Source organism: Haemaphysalis longicornis, unplaced genomic scaffold, assembly GCF_048455015.1.
Source record: "Haemaphysalis longicornis isolate Haplotype H1 unplaced genomic scaffold, Haemaphysalis longicornis Haplotype H1 scaffold_2, whole genome shotgun sequence".
Taxonomy (NCBI): domain Eukaryota; kingdom Metazoa; phylum Arthropoda; class Arachnida; order Ixodida; family Ixodidae; genus Haemaphysalis; species Haemaphysalis longicornis.
In genome coordinates this window covers 58,561,685-58,586,158 of record NW_027526295.1, presented here as the reverse complement: position 1 = coordinate 58,586,158, position 24,474 = coordinate 58,561,685, and the positions used below count along the sequence as shown (strand labels likewise).

The 24,474-nt window shown below is 45.8% G+C and overlaps 1 protein-coding gene across 1 annotated transcript in view; it reads right to left on the bottom strand.

Moving 5' to 3' along the window:
- Positions 1–24,273, bottom strand: part of LOC144168919 (diuretic hormone receptor-like) — a 219,946-nt gene extending 195,673 nt beyond the window's left edge. Inside the window, exon 1 of the mRNA XM_077697915.1 lies at positions 23,097–24,273. The gene's annotated coding sequence lies outside the window, so the exon portion shown is untranslated. The remainder of the gene's footprint in view (positions 1–23,096) is intronic.
- Between the last annotated feature and the right edge of the window lie 201 nt (positions 24,274–24,474).

The window sequence follows — 24,474 nt, the reverse complement described above, 5'->3', positions numbered from 1 at the left end:
ACCCAGGAGACTTCTTCGTATATCTTGTAACTTAAGTTGTTTTCCCTCAACAGCAATTAACGACGTGGCAACGGCGACACTTTGTGTAAATTTTGGTTAGCGGGCTTTCGCCACTTAGGTCAAAACGAGCCATAAGGGCCTGCCTTTTGTTGATGAACAAGATTCTGGCCAGGTTTGCGCTACGAAGTAACCTGTATAACCATTTTTTGTTCTTCTCTTTCCTGATACCACTGATAGTAATCTGGATCAGCCCTCCTCTTTTTTGCATATTTCTGTTACGCCTGTAATTCTAAGATCTTGGTTTACTACACCAATAAAAACATGGCAACCGAATCTATAAAGTATCGTGAAGCTTCGTTTTATCGATATTCTGTAAATTTCATTTCCCACCGTAAAAACGGTAGAGTACGAGATTCACAACCCATTCATATGAAGCATCACACAAAGGAATACAAAGAGGAAGTTAGAAATAAAAATTATGTATAAAAAAACATTGAACCAACAGTTACGGTTGCGGGACTCGATTTGCTAGTTTGATAACATATTGCACAGAACCCTGTGCAGTTAGCTATCTGTACAGAGAGTTCTATTCCGGCAAAGAAGGCTTTCTACTTCGAGAAACGAATAAAGTGTCTTTGCCCAAAAATACTCTTCAAATTTGAATTTTTGTTCAGACAGTTTTAATAAAAATTCCGACGTTTACGGTAGGGGAAGCACCTATTTTATTCCTGGACATCCCCAAACCTGAAAGGAGTTAGTTCCCTGGTTATTCTGAGATATCAACCAGACTCAGCTAGTCATATAAATACTTAACCAACTAGAACCCACCAAAAGCACGAGGAGGAAGAAATAGTAACTTTATTTTGTCCAGAAGAAAAGTCTAGTTATGGCCGGTGTGCTCCCGATGACGGAGAGGTTGTCTTTGCATCTTGCGGCGTCTTCAGCCCTCTGGACTGCTGGATGGCAGGGTCGTCGCTAAAGAGCACGGTCTCGCACTGCTATTTGTTGTTGATAATAAATATTCCTTTTGTATTGCTGGAGTCTTTAATTTGTAGGACTGGGAATTTCCAGGGCATGTGTTCCAAACTTGCAAGCTGGGGGCAGTGTTTACATTTACTATCACGAATTTCTGGGTGGAAGTGCCTGTAGAGGCCTGGGTTCGGATATCTATTAGTCAGGAGAAGTCTCCATGCAACTACATGATTTTGGTCAGCAAGCGGTCGGCTGCAGGGTACGTCCATCTTTCGGCTCTTTATTGATCGAGCTCGTCCTGGTAGTTGCACAGGGGACCCTTGGTGTTGTCGGCAGGGTGTAGGGCGGGTTGCAGTTGCTCTCGGTAGGTGAATGCTCGAGCAGTCTCGTTGGCCTGTTCCTTGCCCTCCAGACCCGCGTGTGCGGGTGTCCATATTAACGACTTGGAATTTCAGCTTGAACAAAAAACGATATGACTTAGGAAGGAAACACGGACACAGTGCAGCACTGTGTCCGTGTTTCGTTCCTAAGTCATATCGTTTTTTTTGTTCAAGCTGAAATTTCAAGTCGATATGGAAAACCAACTCGCCCAAACCCAAGCAATTCTGTCCATATTAAAGCACGAGAAAAACTTTTTTTGCGTACATAATAAAACATGGTGGAATAATTTGTGCTGATAGAAACTAACCGATATTGGCGAATTTATTACAGAAATTGGACGATGGTCAGTACTGAGACGCCCTTTTACTTCTGCGTGAATCTGCGTGAAATCTGGCCCCTGATAGCGCTCCATTGGGAGGGACCGACCACGTGGGTTTCTTCGTCACTGGCTGATCGTCGATAAAAGGACGCCCGCATCGAAACGACGGCCATTGACAGCGGGGGCAGCGAGCAGAACGGACACCAACGTCTTCAACTCGTTTTTACCAGGTTTGGGAGTCTTTCAACGTATATTTTTCTGCCATTTCAACTGCCGAATTCTGCTGCCTCTGCTGCCAAGGGGTTGATGGATTTTCACCTATTGTTACTTGTGGCGCTGTGTTGACTGCTTTTGACCATGACTGAACTTGCAGACTTTCAACGTGAATTCCGCAAAGAAATGAGGGAAATCAACGCTAGCATGACTCACATGAACAAAGAGTTTGAGGACATGCGAAAAGATTGTGCAGAAGTGAAGAAGGAGAATGCCGCTCTTAAAGCATCAAATGAGAAGCTTTTGCAGGAAATTGCATTACTGAAAATGCAACTTCACGAGAACTCGCTAAGAGTTACGGCTCAGGAGCAGTACTCTCGAAACAAAAACATTGTGGTCAGGGGAATCCCGCACGAGACAACAGAGAACCTAGAGGACATACTAAGCAAAGTTGGTGGCGCGCTCGGCGAGCCAATTCAGAAAGACGATGTAGAAATATGCCATCGCGTTCCTACGCGAAACACTGCTGAGGACTGTACCGAACAAAACATCGTGGTGACGTTCAGCCGCCGTGCAAAACGTGACGCAATCCTCGAGAAGGCACGCAAAACTAGGCTCACGGCAGACGACATCGGATACACCACAAAGAACCCGGTCTACATTAACAAACATCTGTGCCCGCAAGTGAAGAAGCTTCTTGGAATGACCATTGCAACGAAAAGGGAATTAGGCTGGCGTTTCGCATGGTCTAGGGATGGCAAGGTGTTCGCGCGTCAAATAGAAAACTCAAAGCTTGTGCGCATTGCATGTGAGGCTGATCTAGCAAACATGCGCAGTTGAGCACAGCGCTACTTCGGAACCTTTAGTTGAATTTTTTTCATTCAATGATAGCACCCGAAGACGTCACATGTCCCAATAATGAAATTTGTCTGACGCTTCTGCACTGCAATGCGCAGTCTGCCCGAAATAAGCACGATGAGCTAATAACGTTCTTCAGTCAATTTTCGTTTCAGTTTAACATTATCATGCTTACGGAGACATGGTATAGATCCAAAGATGATGTGCTTTGCTTACCCCGTTATCAGACCTTTTACTTAAACCGCCAGTGTCGACTTGGTGGGGGCTTGTTGCAGCTTGTTTCGGAAAAATTTTCATGCACCTTACTTCAAGAATTCTCGGTCATAACACCGGATTATGAAGTTTTAACAGTACAGTGCAAAAAGTTTGTATCTGTGGTTATATATCGCCCAACGGAAGGCAACTATGGAAATTTCTTGTCTTTTTTAAACCGACTGCTCTGCTTTATTAGTACTAATGAGTTAAACGTTGCTATTAGGGGGGAATTCAATATTAACGTGTTGCAGAATACTAAAACCTCTCAAGAGTTGCAATTGCTTCTAGGATCAATTCATTGTGCAAATAAGACAATGACTCCCACGCGCATTACTGATTCATCTGAAAGCTTAATTGACCTATTTGCAACGAACATGGCCGAAAATTGTTTAGAGTCCGGAGTGATAGCTGCGAACTTGGGTGATCACTTGCCTATCTTTATGTTCCTGGAATGTGACCAAGTTTCTAAGCGCATTCGGCACTCGGACTCTTTTCTTATTCAAGAAATTAATGGTAGAACTTTAGCTGACTTTCGCGGTAAAATACGAAACATTGATTGGACTTCGGTCCTACATTGTCAATTCGCTAATGAAGCCTACGATGCCTTTATGCGTATTTTTATAACTGTATATGAGGAATATTTTCGGTTCAAGAAGGTTAGAACGTCCAACAAGAAACGGAAGCCGTGGCTTTCGGATGAATGTCTGAGAGCGATTCGCGAGAAAAACGCGTTGTATGGTAAGTTTCTTAAAACAAGGAATTCCGCTGACTTCTCTGCTTTTAAAAAGTATAGAAATCACGTGACAAAGTTATTGACAAATACGAAAAATGCATACTTCGAAGGTCTGTTCTCAGAAGTGAGCCGTCGCAGTGATTTATTATGGCGTGAAATAAACAAGCTATTAAAACGTAACGCTTACAATAACGATGAGCTTGAGTTAACGATAGGTAATAAACTACACAAAGGAAAAGAATTAGCCGATAAGTTTAATGATTACTTCACATCCTTAGTAACAAGCCATCACAATGAAGAAGCAATTTCGTTTTTAAACACACCCAACGCACACACAGCCTTTTTTCAACCAACCACTCCCGGAGAAGTTTATACTGCTTTTATGTCATTGAAAAACAGTAAGGCACGTGATATGAACGGGATCCAAATAAGACCGATTAAGTTCATGCTTGATCTTTTGTTACCGGTTCTTACCCACATTTTTAATCTTAGTTTATCCACAGGTGTATTTCCTGCAAAAATGCAACATGCAAAAGTAGTAGTTTTATTTAAGTCCGGAAACAAAAACGAGCTATCAAATTACCGTCCAATTTCGGTGCTACCTGCTATATCCAAAGGTTTAGAAAAAATTATTTGTAAGCGCATTACTTCATTTTGTGAAAAACACTGCGTTATATCGGCGCAACAATTCGGATTCAGGCAAGGAATGTCGACAGAGTTAGCTTTGTTGGCGCAAAAAGAATTAATTTTGAACGGCTTTGAGGATTTCTCAAAAGCATTTGACCGGATCAACCATTTAACTCTATTTGCTAAACTGCAACACTAGGGATTTCGCGGCGTTTCACTCGACCTTTTACGTTCGTATCTAATGCATAGAAAGCAATGCATTTCAATTAAAACTGAACAATCGATGATGCAAAGAATAACGCAAGGTGTTCCGCAGGGAAGCATTCTTGGTCCAATTTTGTTTAATATTTACATAAATGATATTGTCAATATTACTGAGCATGCTCATTTCATAGTTTATGCAGATGATACAAGTATGTTTCTACAGCCTTGCGATATTAATTATCTCGAAAATCTAGCAAATGGTGCCTTGAGTAAATTATTAAAATGGAGTAAAATCAATTCCCTGGAAATAAATGCAGTAAAAACAAAAGCTCTTCTATTTACGCCACCGCAAAAATGTATTAACCAAGATATTGCAATTTATCTTGAATCGGAGAACATACAGTTGTCGACAGAAGTTAAAACTTTAAGGGTAATTTTTAATAAGCATTTAACTTGGGATGACCATATTGAGCGCACCGCTAGATTTCTGGCCAGGACGTGTGGTGTATTGGGCAAATTACTACAGGTGTTACCGTCCAAGATGAAGCTTTTAATTTATCATGCATTATTTTCCTCTCACTGAAGTTATTGTTCTCTTGTATGGAGAACAACATCACGAACCAACATACACAAGCTAGGTGTACTGCAGAAAAGAGCAATCCGAAATATAGCTAACGTACCATATGATGCGCATACCTACGAAATTTTTTGCGCGCCTTTATGTAGTACCGATTCAGCATTTATATGAAACTAACCTCATGCTCAAATGCAAACAATTTTTTCAATATAACAACAAAGCCTTTATAGACCTGTGTAACCTAAATAAGCCAACTCGAGTACCGTATAGCTTTAGGGAGAGAAACGTGTGGTCACAACCTTTCTCGCGTACGAACTACGGATTTTCAAGATTGCAGTATCGCGTACCGTGTTTATTAAACAAATTACACAGAATTGGCGTAGATTTAAGTAGTATTTCGAGGAAACGATTGAAATCGCATATGATTAAAAATGGAGGCCTTGCCTAAAATGTTTTGTGTGTTTGTGATTGGCTTGTATTTCGGCGTTTCAAGCCTATATACCTGTGACTCGGGCTGCGGCCTAAGTAACTTGGTACAATTTCAAACACCCAATTTTCTCTGGTTGATATTTCGTGAAGTATTGCTGTGCATTATATATAATGTATGTGCTCTTCAATTCTGCCCTTAGTGTGCAAAGCCTAGCATCGATGACGTATCTGTATCTTTAGTATCTGTCACACGTTTGTTGTAGTTTTACTGTATTTCTTATATCTATGAAAGAGAGTCCATACGCTGTACCTGTACACGTTTGTTGTAGTTTTACTGTATTTTTTGTATCTATGACGAATCCATACGCTGTAGCCGTTGCCAAGACAACGGGGCAAGGACCTCGTCAAGCTGCTGTACTGCGGCTTTTTGTTCTTGTCCCAGCACTCTTCTATGAAAAGATGGCTAAATAAAAGGTTGATTGATAAAAAAAAATACTCGATCTCAAATTTTTAGAACGCGCGTATGCGTGTCGAAAACAGCGTTCTATCTTTAGCACCGGAACCTCATAGGTGGTATATGTTGCGTGAGTTTATGCAAGATGGCAAATAAAGGAAAGAGTGTATTTAACCAAAAACGTTGTTAACCTTGTAGTTCCAGCGTTCGAATAGTGTAGGCCGTGATGGTACATTTTAGGGGCGAAGCCCCTCAGGGGCATGGGCTTTTTGATGTCTTCTGTCGCCGTCGTCGTAATCGTCGTTCGTCTCATGTAGTCCCTGTACTAAACCACCAGGAAACTGGCTTACGCCTAGAGTTAGAATGTAAAGCGTACTAAAAAAAAACACCGGGACACTGGGGTTCCGCTGTCACATTGGAGCTCACTCAAATGTTTTCTCTCTTTCTCTCGTTTCCGTCTTGCCCTGGAGCGCTTCATTACGCGTGCTAAAAAACATCGGCACACTTGTTTACGCATCGCGCTAGAGTTCTTTGTGCCTTAAAGACAAGATACTTTTACAGCAAACCTTTGTACCTCTACCCCCAACGGTTTCATATCCGCTGGGAAAAACACCCTTATTAAAATAAGGGTACACTTATGGACTGCATTGTTCGCTCCTCCCCAGGTCTAACATTAGTGGAGATAGCCCGGAATTTTTTTGACCAACTATCATCATTCACAAACCGCGAAATCGTGTGTCCGCCAGACAGACTAACCATGCAAACCTCAATTGAATGAGCAGGGAGGAGACATGCTCGGAAGGCAACGACTCACGTTCTGTGTCGGGTCACTACGGCTCACTAGACCGGCAAACTGAATAGGCCTTGGTGTCACAACGAATACAGCCTAAATGTTTCGCACTTGCACCTGCAAATTATTTATACGCTAGCATATACCTACCATTATTTGGTTATACATTGTTCATGGTTCGTCTAGCAGTAGGCGTGTCATATGACTAAGCCAAATCTTTCTTTCTCCAAAATGGTTTCGTTAACACGTTGGTCTGACCACTAAAAGTGTCACTTTAAATTTATTTTTTGTGTTTCCTGTTTTTGAAAAACTTGTTCAAGTGTATGAGCACGTGACAGTAACTGCAACATTGCATGACGCTTGTGAAAGGCGTGTCGCCATAAGAACCTACTATCTGTACACTGTGAAATAGTCTGCGAACACTCGCGGCGCTTTGCGGACGAGTAAGTGAAGCGTTGCAAGAAAGGCATTTCATTTATCTGGCTGTACATCTCTGCCACATTTCACTAGGTGTCTTGCGCATCATTTGTCAGCGGCTCATAAATATTTTGTGAGAGAGTTGCTTCCGGAACAATTTACGGTCTTATAAGCCGGCTCTGCCACTGTGGATACTCGCGCTTTAGGATATCATCATATCCGCCAACAGGATAGTCTAACAGTGGTCCGTCCTTGCACCTGCGTTTAAATTCTTTTCGTTCGAGGACACGTTTAGCCCTTAGCGACAACGAACACAATTATGCGGGCGGCTCTATTACCGCGGAATCCGCTGAAATTGGCGTGCAGATGCCTTCGGCCAAATGCATATACAAAACTAAAATCCTTTCCCTCACCAAAATACATGGACGCGAAGCTTGACGATGAAAGCGAAAATGACCAATATCAAAACTCCATGACCGTAAAACGAAAACGGCAACACCTCTCTCAAAATCAAAAGGAAATGACCGAAATGAAATCGCAAAATCATCCATCGCCCAAAACGATACCCCTTGATTTCACTGAGCTTATCGGAAACGTTCCCGCTATTCAATTGGCTGCCCGTTCTTCCGCGGAGCGAACCACGTGCGGAGTAACCATTTCGCCCTCGAAGGCGACCTGCCTGTCGAGAGTCAGCGACTGCAACTTCCATGTGAAGTAAAGCGAGCGACGACGCTAATTGGCTCCCATTGAGGCGTTATAGAGCGAAACTTCTGCGCGCGCCCGCGGCAGCTGCGAAAGGCTAGTTGGAGCTCAGCCCTGAGAGCAGATAGATAACGTTTGCTTTGCCGTAAGGCGTTTCGGCGTACATCACTACCGAAGGCGCAACTCAGCTAATACTAGCTTTGCCTGAAAATAAATTCAATCTACAAGCTGCATGCGATAGAGAGGAGTCAAAAGTTTATTCCTCCCGTATCCTGTACAGTGGGTATGTGCGAAACACTGAAGCACATCACCATCATCGATATCCTCATCATAGTGCGCGCTTAAAGGTGGCTTTGCCTCTAGGCATTCCTGCTTACGCCTACACCTACAGCTCATTTCATACAATACCATCTTTGCTTGTTGGTGGTTAAGGCGTTGTGCTGCTGAGACCAAGGATGCGGGTTTAATTCCCGGCCGCGGTGGCTGCTTTTCTGACGTAAGCGATTTATGCTTAAATGTCGGTGTGTTCGAGATTTCGGAGCGCGTTAAAGATCTCCAGTTGATCAAAATTAATCCGGAGCCCTCCACTACGGCAGGTCTTCTAGCCTGTGTAGCGTCGATGCGTTAAACACAATAAAATTAATAATAAAAAGCTTTGCTAGAAAAAAAGCGCGGTCACACCATATCGATTCCGAACTGGCAGTAGCAAGCAGTTCACTTATACTCCAGAACGTACCTCGTACTCAGCGTTGAGTGGTCTTTCTCGACTCACGGGAACCTTTCAATCTCTGCGGCACCTATTTAACAACCCTAGTCTTGGGAATGAAGTAATGAAATTTCCCGACACACACGCACGTCATCATATCATCAGTCAATGATGGTCTGGTCACAAAGGAACACAATGCAGTATTAGATTCGATGCAACCACCAGCTCAGGTCATCCCCACGAAACACGGCACAGCTTTCCTTAACTCCAGAGGACAGTAATCCGCTTATGTCTCCGCAAATGTCGGAGTGGCAGGACCTTCGCCGCCGTATCCGCTTCCCCGTGCCATTGACCTCCTTAGCAAAAGCCGCCTTCGATGCGACCGCAAACAAATGGCTCAAAGAATTTTGCACCGTCTTCACATTAACGTGACGTATAGCCGAAGCTTTAAGTTTAAAATTGGTTGCGGGAAATTAGTCGCCGTACCGTACAGGAGGCGTGCATGTGACTTGCGAGAGAGATAAAACTTTATTCAGCGGCCCGATAGTTTCTCAGAAGGTCGGCGGCTAGTCCATTGTGGACCCGATGGCGGCGCTTTGGCCGGGCCGTTCATGGAGGTGATTGCTGTTGCGGGTGCCCCTGAAACACCGGAGGAGCAGCATGGATCACCAGAGCCACGACAGCTGTCTGAATATCCTTGTGGAGATAGAGCAGTGCGGCCTCCCAGTCTCATTCCTCATGAATAAAATTGTTGGTCTGCATGGTGGAGCGCTGCTTTAACATGTGATGCATCTTGGCCCAGTCTCAGCAGGATGGACAGAGAAGGCTGCGTAAGGTAGGGCGTATTGTCCTGTGCAGTGCTGTGGAAGGAAGGGTGTTCGTATGGATTGGCCATAATACGGTCGCTTGGTATCGAGGGTGTCAAGCGTACGGGGGTGGATAAACGCGTCTAGTGTCCGTGTAAGTCCGTTAGGATAACTTGAAAACTATAGAGGAATGCTGAGAGAGGAGGAGTGGCAGGTTGATCTGACGCCTGGTTGGTGAGCTCGCAAGCCAGCTCACGAGCCAGCACTTGCTACACACGCGCAGTAATTTGCCTCTTCGCTAGCGCCAGCACAAGCTCCCTGTGTTACGCGTAAAGGGGAGGCAGGCTTCAGGAGTACCACATTTTTGTGCCCTAGGCGAACAGGGATCATTTAGTTTAAGAACAAAAATATTCCTAAGTTTTATGTCGACAGCCAGGGCTCCCATTATATACTAGTGACTTCAAATGCGCACTCGATACCGTTGTCCTGTCTGTTGTTTTCTTTTTTTTCTTCGTATGGCATCCTTCCTCTTCTTTATACTTTATTCTTTGTTTATGCTTAGCAGTTTCCATTTAGAGTTTTATCTTTCAGTTTTGTGCCTTGTAATTCTTGAACCTAATTTTCAAATTTTTGCTTTCTTTATGCCTCTGCCACTGTTGTCACCGCTTAAATGAAGTGGCCAGTTCACAAATAAAGAATTCTACAACTGTTGCTACCAATCTCGAACACACACTTGGAATATAGCTGTAGGAATTCCATCTAGGGTAGCAAGCCTTGACGCTGATAGGGCTCACCCCTGCAGTTCACATCAAAGTGCCCCAGTCTGGCTTTCTCTCTGTGTGTTGGCACCACATAGTTTTTACACAGAATACAACGAGCACTGATCTTATACCTTTCTAGAGAGGATAAACGGGAAGTTTTGTGTGAGAAATTGTGAAGCACACCTTACGTAATCTCCGTTAACTTCACATAGGCACCTGTTTCTAGTACAGTTTACAGGCCGTCTCTAATCAAGATATGATACTAAAATATGTGTCCAGGCATGGCTACAGGGGACGCAAGAAAATGTTTGTTTCTTGCGTGAGCATAGATGATTTTGCACATTTATTGCGGGAGCCTGCATATAAAATATCTTCCAGGCCTCCATAATCTACATGTTAAGGACCAAATATTTTACATCAAACATTTAACACCTGGGTAGACCAAATGTCGGCAATAAAGCAATAAAAATTGGAGATATTATCTTGAGCCCCAAATCCAGTAACCGCATACTGATAGGCGATCCTAATCCAATAACACTTATCTAAAAAGCAAACAAACACCGAAAGAAAGGTGCTGCATAGGCTCCATAAGCATTTAAATGACGGTAAAATGGCGCTAAACATCACTGGATACCGCCCGGGAATATTCATCCAGAATGAGCTCTCTTATCTGTCTGTGATTACGCGATTCAGTGCCCATCTCGGGGCAACTTATATTCCTACTGGCAGAGAGGGAGAGAGAGAGAGAGAAAGTAAAGGAAAGGCAGGAATGTTAACCAGGCTACGGCCTAGTATGCTATCCTGCACGGGGGAAAGGGCAACAATGAGGAAAAAGACGAAAACAGAAAAAGAAGGGGAAAGGTAAGGACAGAGCGTGGAGTGGTGTGCCCAGCGGTAGGACACCATAGACATTGTCTAAAGTTCAGACAGTTCGTAGAGAGTAGTAGTAAATGATGTGGTTTGTTCTTCTTGATGTTGTTGAAGATGATGATGATGATCTGCGTTGCTGCGTGATGGTTGTGGCACTGATGACACGACGACGATGGTTGATGGAGGGTTTTCAAAACTGTATATTTACACAGAAGACATATACAGGATATTTACAGACTGAAGATAGACAGAGAAAGAAATAAAATGGGGTTCTAGGTCAGCTAACACTTTGTGCACGCGGCACCCCTGTCGGCGACGGACCCTGACCTAAAACTACCCAAGTGGTGAGATCCTCCCTATCCTGACCTGACTAGCCCGGCAATACGCCGGCCGTGCATAGCACATTAAAACCCTAAGGATTCGACCCCGAGACCTCGTGTCTCGTGGTTTTGATGGGTTACTTAGGCTCTACCCCCGATTCACAGGCCAATCCGCATCCCCTGGCGATCTGATTGGTCGGGTTACCACATCCGGGTTTAAACCGCGGTGGGCAACGCCCCCCCCGTAACCCTGAGACATCGGTCACCCTCTCTCACAACAGAAAGAAGGCAAATATCACAAGCAAACCAAACAAACACAAGCACTCAAAAACCCGAGGAAACACGTGCATGCGCCCGGGGCAAGCTTTTACGCACGCGGCCTGCATCGCCCGTTCCCACGCTTCTCGTCCGAGACCGGAGAGCCACTCAAGCCAGCTGAAGCCCATAACGCCCATCTTAACAAAAGGCGGCGAGCCTCCAAGTTTGCCCGGTTTTGGCAGACGATGCCCCGTTAATTGGACCGCGCGGCCAGAACCAACGCGTAGGGAACACGGGATGCGGCGGCGACCGCCGCAGGCCGCCGCACGAACCTCCTCGCACGCTCTCACTCCGCGCGCGCACGGGCAACAAAGGGAAAGCTATCGCCATAAATCGGCCACTGTCTAACCACAGTTGACAGCTCCAAGCTCCCCGTCTCCGGTGGCGCGACGGACCATGGTTTTACAACCCGCTAAACGGAAAACGCCGCGGTAGAGTGATATTCTAGGCACTGTAGCCGCGGACCCCAGAGCTAGCTGCCGCCAGCCCCCGGAATGCCATTTGAGCCGCCAGGCTTCCAATGTTCCCCCGCAGCTGCACCCTGCGCGCCGACCAAAACAGACCGACGACGTGGCTGGGGCCGAGACAATAAGTCCTCACGCGAGCGGCGTGACCCAGAGGCCGCCTGCCCTTAACAGGCTGGCTGCCATAAAGTCATTAATTCCCACTTCCCGGGCCTGCCGCTCCCTCCGCGTTCGACCGATTCCGCGTCGCTGGCACCTGGATCCCTTACAGTAGTCTTGCGCTACAGTCTTTTGTGCAATTATGTCGTTTTGAGGAAACACAGGAGCGCTTTTGTCGCCTTGTCCGCAGACGACGAAGAAGGCCAGTGGCCCAGGATTGTCTCCTCAGAGAACGGGCGCCGAGAGTCTAACTTTTGTGGAGTCGCAGAGAGCTGGCTGCGTTCGGTTGAAAACCGTGGACAATCGCAGAGGACATGTCGTATGGCCTCTGGTGTTTCACAGACTTCAGACTTCTGGTGTTTCAGACCCCATGAGACAAGTAAAAAGAATCTGCGAAGTGAAATCTTACCAATACGTCAAAAAAGTCCAATGAATAAGAGTTTAGGAGCGGATAAGCATCATATCCGATTGGTGGTACTGTACTCTCCTCTGTTGAGACTGGACATGCATGACATGCACATAGCTCTTACCCCGCTACCTGGACGCGTACTCTGTACGAAGATGACAAATCATTATGGACAAGCCAGTGTAGCACAGGACACATTACAGGACACCCCGCTAGAACCTGGAGTTCTCTACAAAAAAGACAGACTGCATGAGAAGCTGACGCATTGAAGCGCCCGGCATTCAAATGAGCGTTCCAAAGCACACTGCAACACATAGTGGGAACATAACAGTTCATGGCTGCGGACACTCACCGACAAAATGTCGGGCTCAAGTGCACGAACATGAATCCCATCGGTGCCGTCATCGCTCAAAAAATTTGTTATCAGATCAGCTACACGAATCTAAACAACACACAAGAAACACGTTTAATGCAGTACTGAGAAGAAAAATCAAAATATCTTTTAGCGTCCCGGTAATACTAGAACTTAGCTACATCCGAATACAGTAAAAGAATAATACACTGTGGAAGAGAGCATTGCCTCTCATCGACACAATCAATCAAGTAGGCTGCGTAGGACAACTCCCAGCAAAGCCCATTGGCAGGTTGCCGGCAGCCGTACCGCAAGCGGAAGGCCTCAGCTCTGCGTTCCAGTAACCCTGCCGGAACAAGGCACCCACCTTGTAAAAATCGCCCCTGTACCCCGCTACACGAAAAAAAAAAAGCGCAATGCCAAATACGGTACTACACGAGCTGCATATTGCGTACTAAATGTAATTCGAGGCACACCTCAATTTATGTTAGACCACAGAGTTCCTCAGCATTCCGGACTGAGGTGCCATGAAGGAGTTTACCTGCTCGCCCGAGTGACCTAGCACAGAGCGTCGTTCAACGGTTACTAGCCGCAGCTGTATGTCTGAGTGGCATATTCGTAAAACACTATCTAGAACAACCTTAATAACTAACAACATTGCAGAAATACCTTACCGGAGCACAACAAATCATACTGCCCCTACCAAGTACACACTGATCGCGTCAGCAAAAATAACTATTCCAAATAACTTTAATGAGCCACTCCTGCGTAGAATGACATTTCAGAAAACGTTATCTTAGCGACACATTCTTTGGAAATCTGTGCAAAATATTCATGCGCAGCTGGACATAAGCAAACAGGGGTGAGCGAGCCGAAAACCTTACAACAGCAGCCTTCGTTACCCGCATGGGGGTATTCAGCGGCTCCCAGCAATAAGGGTGCTTTGAGTCCACTCCCTTAAATTTCCTCTGTCGGTCTGCTCATGAAACCTGCAATAAAGGCCGCGTGCCATTGGACTATGAATATGCCACTGCTGCAAGCTTAGCTCAGACGTAGCATAGAGCACCACATATCTAAATATCTTGTATTGGACATTGTTTTTCAAAATGACCGATCAATGAACTCTTCCATATTAGTCAAATAAAAGTGAAATAAACTATCAATAAAATCCAGCATTTTGCAAACCAATGAATGATTAAATCAATGTATTGATCCATCCATCAATTTAAAGTATACCTCCATCGTAAAATAAATATGGTATGGCTGAGCTTCAGGACATTGGCGCTGATAAAAATCGACTGTGGTATGTGCGTGCGCATGTATGTGTGGATTCGTGTGTGTGTTTGTGTGTGCGTGTGTGTGCGCATGTGCGTGAGTTCCTTTGTGCGCGCGCGCGTGTGTGCGCGCATGTGCGTGCGTTCTATTTTGCGTGTATGTGTGTGTGTGTGTGTGTGTGTGCGTGTGTTGACACAGCACCCAGCAGAGCTTCAGTGATGTGAGTCCAAGCCCCCCTTCCAGATGAACATTACAAGTTCGTAAATGCATCGCTGGGCACGCGACCTCAACACTGCGGCACGGCCCGGAAACCTCATCCGCAAACGCGAGCTCGACGCAGGCCATTCGCAATGTCCTGGCTCATCGCCTCTCTGACTCAATGGGTATCTCTTGGTTATTTGGGCTTGCCTGTGTTCTTTGTGTTGAATCTTATGAAGGAAAAGCTTGTACCCTGTTGAGCACGGCCTGTGCATGCTTCGAATCTATGAGCGAGCGTTCCTCTACCCGTTCGTGTTGTCGTTTTAAACACGCCAGTGAGCTGCTAGCCTTACCGTCCCTTCTCTCTACACGTCATGTATTAAACACCGAAGCTTTACTTCTGGCTTTTCGTCGGTGGTATTGGGTCAATTTTACTGCCAGGCGTTCGCCAACCATGCTACCTCAACACAACAAGGGGCCGTACTCGTAAATCTGCGTTCTGTAGCAGTGCTTGTCGGCGTGATGATGGTGATGACCCAACTTTAGTCGAGTTGCCCTTTTCCAGGAAAGAGAAATATACAGCTCTTCAAGGCAACGCAGCTTCGTCAGAGCGTAAAGCGGCTCAGTCAGTGAAAGACATAAAGAAAGCATTGCGATATATAAAACCGTCTCCAAGCCGTACCGGGGGTGGTTGGTTTGAAGCGCTCCAGGATGCAGAGTCGGGGACGCGTCAACTGCTATCGTTCCTAAAGATGCAGTGCACCCTCCGCTCGATCGCTACCACTGGTATACATGGAAAGACACGACTACCTTTCAGTCGTAAGCCCATGTTTTGAATTCTTGAAAAGGACCTTGCAACACATCCGATAAATTATTTCACTTCATCGTGCCTCTAGTTTTGTCAGCCAAGTGCACAAACGATGTGAAGTCTGAGAAAAAAAAAGGAAAACGTTTCGAAGGAGATTCGAATTTATCGGCGGCATTTGGAAGAACTTAATCTATGCACGGCATGCGCTTATGTTTTCCGAAAAGCATTTAGTGAAAAAAGTTGGAAACACTGCTGCAGGGTCTCTTAAAAATTCGCTTCGGGGGTGCGTGCAGCACCACGGTAAATGCCAGTGCCTAAAAAAATGAGGTCAGTGGCAAAGCTGTAACGGTGAAATTATGCGAGCACTTACAGTCTTTTCAAGCTTTCCAGAAATAAACAAAATAACTCAAAACGTATTGCAATGAACAACCATGTGAACAAGAGGACGATTGATGCCAGTAGGCTCAGGGAGATTACGACATCTCGTAAGGAAATGACCCCTGAAAAATTTATTGCTTGAAGAATAGGTTGGGGTGCTGGGAAAAATGTTTTACTTCGCTGTGTGCATTGGCGCGCTGGTCTGTAAACGGCGATAAAGAGCGATGAGAGAGTACAGAACGAAAGAGCGTAGAGAGCGCGAAAAGATCTGCCTCCTAAATAGTTGGTGTTGTGCTAGGGGGTTAAGAGGATGCGGGGCTCGCCACATGGCTCTCCCTTCATTGGTCTTATGGCTCCCGCCAGTGATGTTCCTTACTGGGGACAAAAATTCTCATTTCACGGTTTAGAAATTCCCTATTTTTAGCACATTTTCCCCGCAGGCTTCTGAAAAATTTTCTGCAAAATTCCCAGCATTCTCTTTCTGCACCTGACAGAGTTTTACGTGAATGCCTGTTCGGTTTTCGGTGTTAGGCAACGCCACCTATGTCTACTTTACTTAGCCTTCCAGACGCAGGCACCGTTCACAGAATCAGAGTTTCAGTGTGAACTAAACTCCACTACATATGCTGCTCAGCCGCCTTTGCCTCTGTATTCACGCTTTGTGCCACTCGTTTGAAAAAGAACTACCCATTGTTGCGTCATCAAGATGTTTTTTCCTCAGCGCCGGGACTGCTGGCGCCATCGGTTTTTGACTGCAAGAATTCGGGCAATGCCACACCCGAAATACATTTTTTTACACTGCGCAGAAATACTTGCGAGCAGGCTTCAGCCCTTCAGCCGCCGCAGCATCACGCTTTACTAGCTCGTCCTGACAGGGTATCCTTTCGTCGTTGCTCCCTCATGTTTTATGAACTGGATTGGAAGCGCTCTTAGATGCTTGTGGCTTGCGGTAACACGACGGCGAAAATGTGAACGCAAATCCAAGGATGTGTTAAGGAAATTAAAAAAAAAGCAACAACAAAGTAATAAATGATGCGGGGCACGGTTTACTGACATAATTTTTCTTTTTCACTACACAACTCCTAAAATTGCCTGAATCTATTAAAAATTCCCTTTTTCCATTTTGGCTGAAATTACATCCTGAAAGTTACCGAAGAAGGGAAAATTCCCCGCACGGAACATCACTGGCTCCCGCCACCATTGCAAACATTGCGGCCAGTGCAGGCAGCACTGCCGGCACTGGCCGCAATACGTCTACCGCCAATGCGGGAGGAAAAAGAGGTGGAAATAGCGGCCACAAAATTCCGATACTCGTCGGGAACGAAAGTATTGTCAGGTAGCCAACACCGCTGGAAAAGCGAGAAAGCCTGACCACTGAGACGCTTACTTAGAGCGCTAAGCCCACCCGCACGATGTGCGAGGAAGGAGTCTGGAAAGCCACGTTACGGACTTCTGAAGTTGGAGGACTCCATCCGCGCCGATCCAAGGATCAATTCGGCGAAGGAGTGTGACAGATAGCAGGCATTTCTGAAAATGCGTCAGTAAACCTTCTCCTTATATCGTTGAAATTAATTTTTTATAATTTTAGGTTTGAGGTACGTAGCTGCGTTGAACTGGGTTGTTGTCTATCCGGCCCCCAAGCAATGTTATCTGGGGACTCTCATACCACACGTAAGTAAAGCGCTTCCATACTGCAGCTGTTTACACGGGAGGCTATTTTTGGGTGAACGCCGGCAATATTCCCGACAACTGCTTGAAGAGGAAGCAACCGCTAAGCAAGGTATGTGCGCGTTCGTGGTACAATATATGAAAATTCCTAAACCAACAATCTTTAGCCCACTAAAGTGATGGTATCATCAGGTTGCGATACCACGACCTATTTTTACGATGATATTTTGCTTTTCCTCGTGCGGCCATATACTGTTCGCCTGGCAGCGCTCGTACCGACGACAATAAAGCGGGAAATAGAAAAAGTAGCTTGAAACTTCGTGCAGTTGTACGCAACATTCCGGGATTTATTTGTTATTAGGGCATATTTCAGCTCCTTTCTGCGTATAATATCTGCCTTCCCTGTTTTTCTGTGAGGCTGGTGTAACGTTTTGCTCCCTTTTTATGAATGTTAGGTCAAAACCTTGGCGCGCCCTTAGTCACGTGGGAAAGGCGCTTCGGTATGACGGCGCAAATCGCTGCACGACTGGCTGCAGTGTGTGCCGAGAGCAAGCGATCAACGACGGGGCGCAAAACAAACGTCACTACGAAAACGCGGCGCCTGCTGAAATCACGCGTCTTTTCTTTTTCGCTGTCATTGGGTCATCGTCCTCCTTTGCAAACACTAGTTACCGCTGCGTGGAATTTCAGATTCAAGCGAGCGTACTTTCCGGTGGCAGCAAAGACATATTTCCGCGGCCGTTTGATGGCCACGGTTGAAAGCGGATGGCTGGAATGTAAAAATCATAAAATGACCCTCATGACTCCATTGTGTTTAAAGGCACCGTGCAGACAAAATACAAGTTTGTGTTATCTGAAAGGTGTACTGTTTTATAGGGCCTCCAGAGCCTGTCTGGCACCAAAACATGCTTTATGCACTAAGAAATAATCAATTTCAGCCATAGTTTTCATTATCCCGCTGAATCGTGTGTTTTGTGACGCATGCGATGACGAATCCAGAGCAAGTACTGAAGCCTACGTAAGTATTCGGACAAGGGCTGCAGCGAACGACGGAACGGCTTGTTTACTATCAGTTCACCTAGGTGGCATCACCTTACCGCTCGGCACCGCTGCTCACCCTCGCTATGTTTTTACTGGATTTATGCCTGGATCGTGTTTGTTCCTGTTGATAGTACTCGTTTCGTGAAACATTGGGTATGCTCGACAAACAGAGTCACAGAAGACAATGTCGCTTATTCCACTTGGCCAGTGTTAGCTCAACGCACCGGACGGCTGTGCAGCTATAACCGGCATAGTGCGTGCAGTACGCACTTGTCCTTCTATGTTTACTTTCGCGCTCGTAACTTCTATTATTTACCGTACCATTGTTTTTCTATAAAAAATGACGCATTTTATTTATTCGCAAATAGCTCGTTCTTCAAGCCTGTAACCCCAGTTTAATTGGCGTTGGACGTTTCTGGCCGCAGCCAATCGCACAGCTGTACATAATACGGCATAAATTCTAGTGCGGGAAATGAGCTAGTTAGTCGAATGCCATTCTCTTTTTTCCTAATTATGTAGCTTATGTGAGTGAAGTTTGCGTTAAAATTGGTGTTACTGTTTTCTTTCGAATGAACCAAACCTGCATTTTGTCTGCACGGACCTATTAAACAAAGGACTACAATCACATGTAGTCAGGAATCCTTTTAAGCGAACAAAACTCGCTACGACATGACTTAAGCGCCTTCCTAGACGTGTCGAGCCGTCATATATGTGGCGTCTATGGGTACTCCCCTTCAAAGTAGGATCCTAACACGGAGGATGAGCTGACGCACTTGTATGCCCTCCTTGCACTTGGGCAGCTGCACGATTTTATTTTTGGTTGCTGGCTGGTCCCTGCAGGACTGATAATGCGCAACTGCGTACTCCGCACACATAGAACTTGCACGGTGCAATGTGGAAAATGCAGGTTAAAGAATCGTTTTTTACTTCATCTGCTATGCTTTGCAGGGACGGCAAAGCTTCAAGTAAAGTTGCTTGGGGGAAATCAAAATAAGTAAAAGTGAATCTTTTTTTTTATTTGAAGCTCCGATCCGGGCTAAACGCAAGTGAAATTCCGTCCACTCGATAAGTTGCATTCAGTCGACCATGAAGGTCTTATTGCAAACTACATAACGCCTGTTGTCCCTCCAAGACGATCAAGTTGTATTTGCGAAGAATTCCCGTAAGTATCACCGATGTTAGTGCACACAAAACATCTTCTTTGCGACTTCACGATTGATGTGCATGCAGTATAATAATGTTCTCTCGCTAATTTGTATAGGTCTCGTAACGCTCCGTATCGTGCTACGCTGAAGTGCGTGTATCTCACCGGCTTCTTTTCAAAGACCTTTCGGAAAGTGTTCTCCGCATGAAACTTAAAAACTTGAGCAACAAACATTAGTGTGTTTACCATTCGTGGGCTTCATCCATACTGGTGTCAAAGCTATTTCTATGAATTTAAACAAGCAGCGTTAGTTGGAATAATATTGCGGGTGTGTGTGTTAAAAGAGCCTGACAATCCTAAGTTAATGGCTACCTGACCGTAGAGACTTGGCGACACGAAACATCATCGACGTCGCCGTTAAGACATGGCGCGAACAAATGAAGCAGTATCGGGGAAGTCTTTTGTGATCCTACACAGACTACAAGAAATAAAATATCTAAAGATTAAACATCCTTTTGAAAATTCGCCTTCGTATAAACACAAAACGTTACACGGTAGCTTTACGCTGTCTATGCCTCTGAAGAATGAACAATGCTATCGTTACGGACAGCTTGGATTCCGGAAATTGTGACGGTGAAGAATTGCCAGTCATTAAGAAAGCCGCCAATTTCGGCCGAGCCTCCGGCCGCCTCTAGGCCCACTACGCAGAAACATTCAAAGTAGATTAGACCGCGATTCAGTGGAACATTCGGAGCTGCTAAAAAACAGAAAAGCGCTCTAAATTATAAGATCCTAGGAGTTAAAAATAACAATGTTTTGTTTAATTAACACTCGCATTATTCACACATATCCTTCACATGAGCGCTCCCCCTTTGCTCTAGTTTTATTCATACTAGGATCGATCGGCTGGAAATCATTAAGCAGTTGTGTTTCGACAGATTACTCCGCAACACAGGCGTACGGTGTTTGAAGCTGGATAGCACGAAATGGAAGAAGTCGCCGTTTGGGGGGAGCACTCCGACCGCCGGTGCGAAGCCGTAACTGCGAAACGGCCGGGTGCACTGGATCGGCGTCGTTTTCTCCAGCTGTCGGGCGTTGCAGAACTCGAGAAGGGGAGTTACCGCGGCCTACCATGGAGTTCACTTACAACGCAGGGTGAATGGCCGCAGATGACTAAGGTTTTGTTTGCTCGTGCTGCCTGCGTCCTCGGCCTGGCAGAGAAGCAACTGATTACTTCAGGATTTTTTGTTGAGATAAGGCAAGAGGAAGGTTTTCCTGAAATATAACCTTTGCAATGACTTATCAGGAGAATGCGCACATCACTGGTGTTTAGAACGATCTCACTTTTTTCGCGGTTGATGGTCACCATAGGCGTAAATCAGTATTTATTCACTTTCAACATTGCGATTCATTAACACCATCGCCAAGACGTTTGCGAAGCGTTATGGAACTTGTGGGCGCATAAACGGAGTGCGACCGCGCGTTGTCGGGGATGATGGCGGTCGCTATCAGCGACTCCCCTCACCCCGTGCGTGGGGTATAAATGTGTGTCACGCGGGGAAAGGGGGGCGGTTTCGGCGCAACCACGAAGACGGACTGACCTTGCCGCCGCTCGAGTGAGAAGTATTAAATATCTTTTTGTTCCTTGCCCTTTCGGGTGTCGCCTTGTGCACTGCCGTGCATGCCAGCAAGGCACGAATTCCCATGAACTAAATAATGAATTTGCTTAACATTGTGGCAAAAGACGGTTTTGAAGTAGTGACGTTCAATCCTGGCGTTGTTTTCAGCGGGCCGTACTTAAAAGTTGCGAAACTCAACATCAGGCGTACAAGGTCCACTATATCTTAAATGATACGCCCTGACAGTCATTTAGCGCAACCAAATTATTCGCCATGTTGGCATACGTCAATCAATTGGCAATAAATTTGCCGCGCAGATAGCAAAATAAAAGGCACGAGTAGTGACACCATAATTTGATTTCACGCCCGGTCACGTAAGACAGAAGGTCACCGCCGAAAACCGATGATTAACTGGTATAATCGCATTCTTACTCCGGAGAATTAAAAAAAAACAGTTCAGAACTTCTCGTTATTCTCAAATCTAAGTAGGAAGCGTAAAACATAGCATCTATATGCATGTCAAATAATTAGTGTTGTTTCTTGACTCCTAATTAGGCTGCTGTCTGATCCTCAAGAAATGAATTGTTACAATTCAGAAATTCATTGCACACTTCAGTCTTCCTAAATGAAGGTATTGTGATGGAGACTTAAAAATATCCTTTTCGTTCATTGGACCGTATATTAATTCCTCTGGATCCTCTGCAAGTGCTACTGAATATCAACAGAAAAAAAAACATTTTCTGACAATATTTATATATGTAGAGTTTACCTCAGTCCTTTCGAAATGCAACATGCGCCTTCAATGTCCGTAAATTTGTGGAGCGAACTTTAAAATATTCTGCTCTAAACATAGTCGTTAGCAAATAACAAAGCATATGTATATTTTATGAGCGCGGAAAGGAGGAACAGGCGGGTCGACACGATGATGAAGGCTTGCACGAAGGCGTGTTTACTATCTTTGGCGTCATCCTTCACTGAGCCTATTGCGCTGAAATATCAAACTCGCGAAATACGTCTCAGCAAGAAGGCTAGTATGTTTTTTTTTTCGGTATCAGTCGTCCACTTTTATACAAAATACGTGCGTTATCTGCGCTATTATAAATGGGGAGCATATACGGATATTTTTCGCCTTCAAACACTTGTGCTTTTCGCTTTTAGTTGGCAAGCAAATTCTTCACTTTTGGTATGCATGAACGTCTGCATCAACAATCCTTTTCTATAAAAACTGATCAGCATGTGAGCCACTTTTCGGTCAACAGTAAGGGGCTGAGGTTCAGTACATGCCGTAGCACTTTCGTATCTTCACTCATTCAGGAGCATCCACCAGCGACCCTGCTGGCTCAAAAGCATCTAATCGCGAAGAGATAGAAAGCCAAAAAGTGCTCATTGTTAATTAAGTCAACCACAATTATTGCGCTTTTTTTAAGCCTCAAGAGACCTGGAACTTGCATCGCGACTTCTGAATAATACCCGTTTGTGTCATCGTTAGTCTTCCTATGTAAAAAACTGTCAAATGCTTCTTCGTGGAAATTGAAAGCACGCGTCTATGCCAGTGAAATTATTTTCGCTTGAACTACTGCGTCCAACAAGCCCCTTCAAGTGTCATATGAAACATGAGAGGTACGAACATCCTGTTCCGTGCGGACTAAAAAAGAAAACTGGGAAATTACGGACATACACCTTTGGGCAACAACTATACTTTCGTGTCGAACATACTTAGATATTTTGGTAAAATTTCTTGTTAGGTCAAGTTTACGGCAACCACTGCATTTAGAAACGTTTTGCGTTGTGCGGAAAGAATCCTTTCCGCGATCTCCTAAAAAAACAAAGCGCTATTTCAAGCGTAGAAAACAACAATAACCAGTAACTCACATTGGTGGCCTTCGCAGCGCCGGCTGTTGCAGGAGCACAATGCACGAACCGTAGGCGACCGTAGTTTCGGCCTTGACCCAATGGCACGTGGCGCAAGCAGAGTGGCGAAAAACAGACACTTCGTTCAGAATCGTGTCGCACACCTCCTGCAGCCACACGCACAATCCAGGAAACACTGGCACTGCACGATTGTCGAGGTCTGCGAAGAACGACGGATAAACAGCGGCCCCCAAGTATATGGGCGGGTAAAAGGGTGAACGCAGCTGCTGCAGCCGAAAAGTTGCCCAAAGCTCAAACAGGGCGGTTGCTGGTGCACAGATGGCAATTGGGGAAGTCTGACACAGGATCACATGTGATTCCTCACTGTGACTTGTAAATCCGTGTTGCTGTCTTCGCCACTCTTTCTCCACGAGCTCGATGCCAAAACAAGTTTGCACCAACCAATAGTGACGAAGCCCGTGCCCTGTAGAACGTTCAGCGTAAAAGTGAGCAGGACAATATCTGCCGAACTTTGACAAACCAGACGCCGCTTCTAAAGTTCCTCTCTGTCGTTTCCTATATTTTTCTGCCTTCAACTTTGAGTTGTTCACTGTAACTAAACCTTAACTACGGCTCCAGGCGGCAAACCACCCCGTCGAGGTCGTCGTCTGCGCGCCAATGAGCGCGGAAACCTGAAAAGACGGGCATTCCTCCTTTAAAGCATTCGAGGCAAGAAATTACAGGCGCTTCGTAGGATCAGAAAAAGCCACACTCAGGAAAGATCGACTTCCACAGAGTGAACCAGGAAGCAAAAAAAACTGTCAGTCGCTTTCCGACACACTTTGGGGATGGAGCGTCTGACAGGAGCACAAAGGATTTTCGACGTAACTCCAAAGGAGCGCTGCGTAGAAGTCGCACGCAGTAGACGCAGCAACAGGTTCTTTCCACACTTGCGCCGCTTGAAGTGGCACGCAGCGAAGCCGCTCAAACTTAGTTGATCGGACGGCTGAAAGAGCCGCAGTTGTCGGGCGGAGCGGCGCGGAGTCTCAGTTGATATTTGAAAAGACCGGATCTCGCGGCTCGTATCGCTTCAAGCGCCGGATGAAGATGGGGAGAGAGGGCCGACGATTCGGCGGATCTTGGGCGCGGAGTGGCGGTGGGGCCGTCCCGACGGCGGCAAGGAATCCGAGCAAGCGGCCTTCGCGCGCGGCAGCGAACAACTGCGCGTAGTTGGCGTCAGGGGCGGTGACGTCGTGGTCTCGAGCGTGAACCGCGCGACGCGTGGGGTGAGAACAAAACGGAGAAAAGGTGGAGGGAGGGCGGGGGATGAAGCGGGCCCAGGGTCCGGAGGCGTCGGCCCAGCATGTGGCGCCATCTGACGAAAACCGGCCGTGGAGCC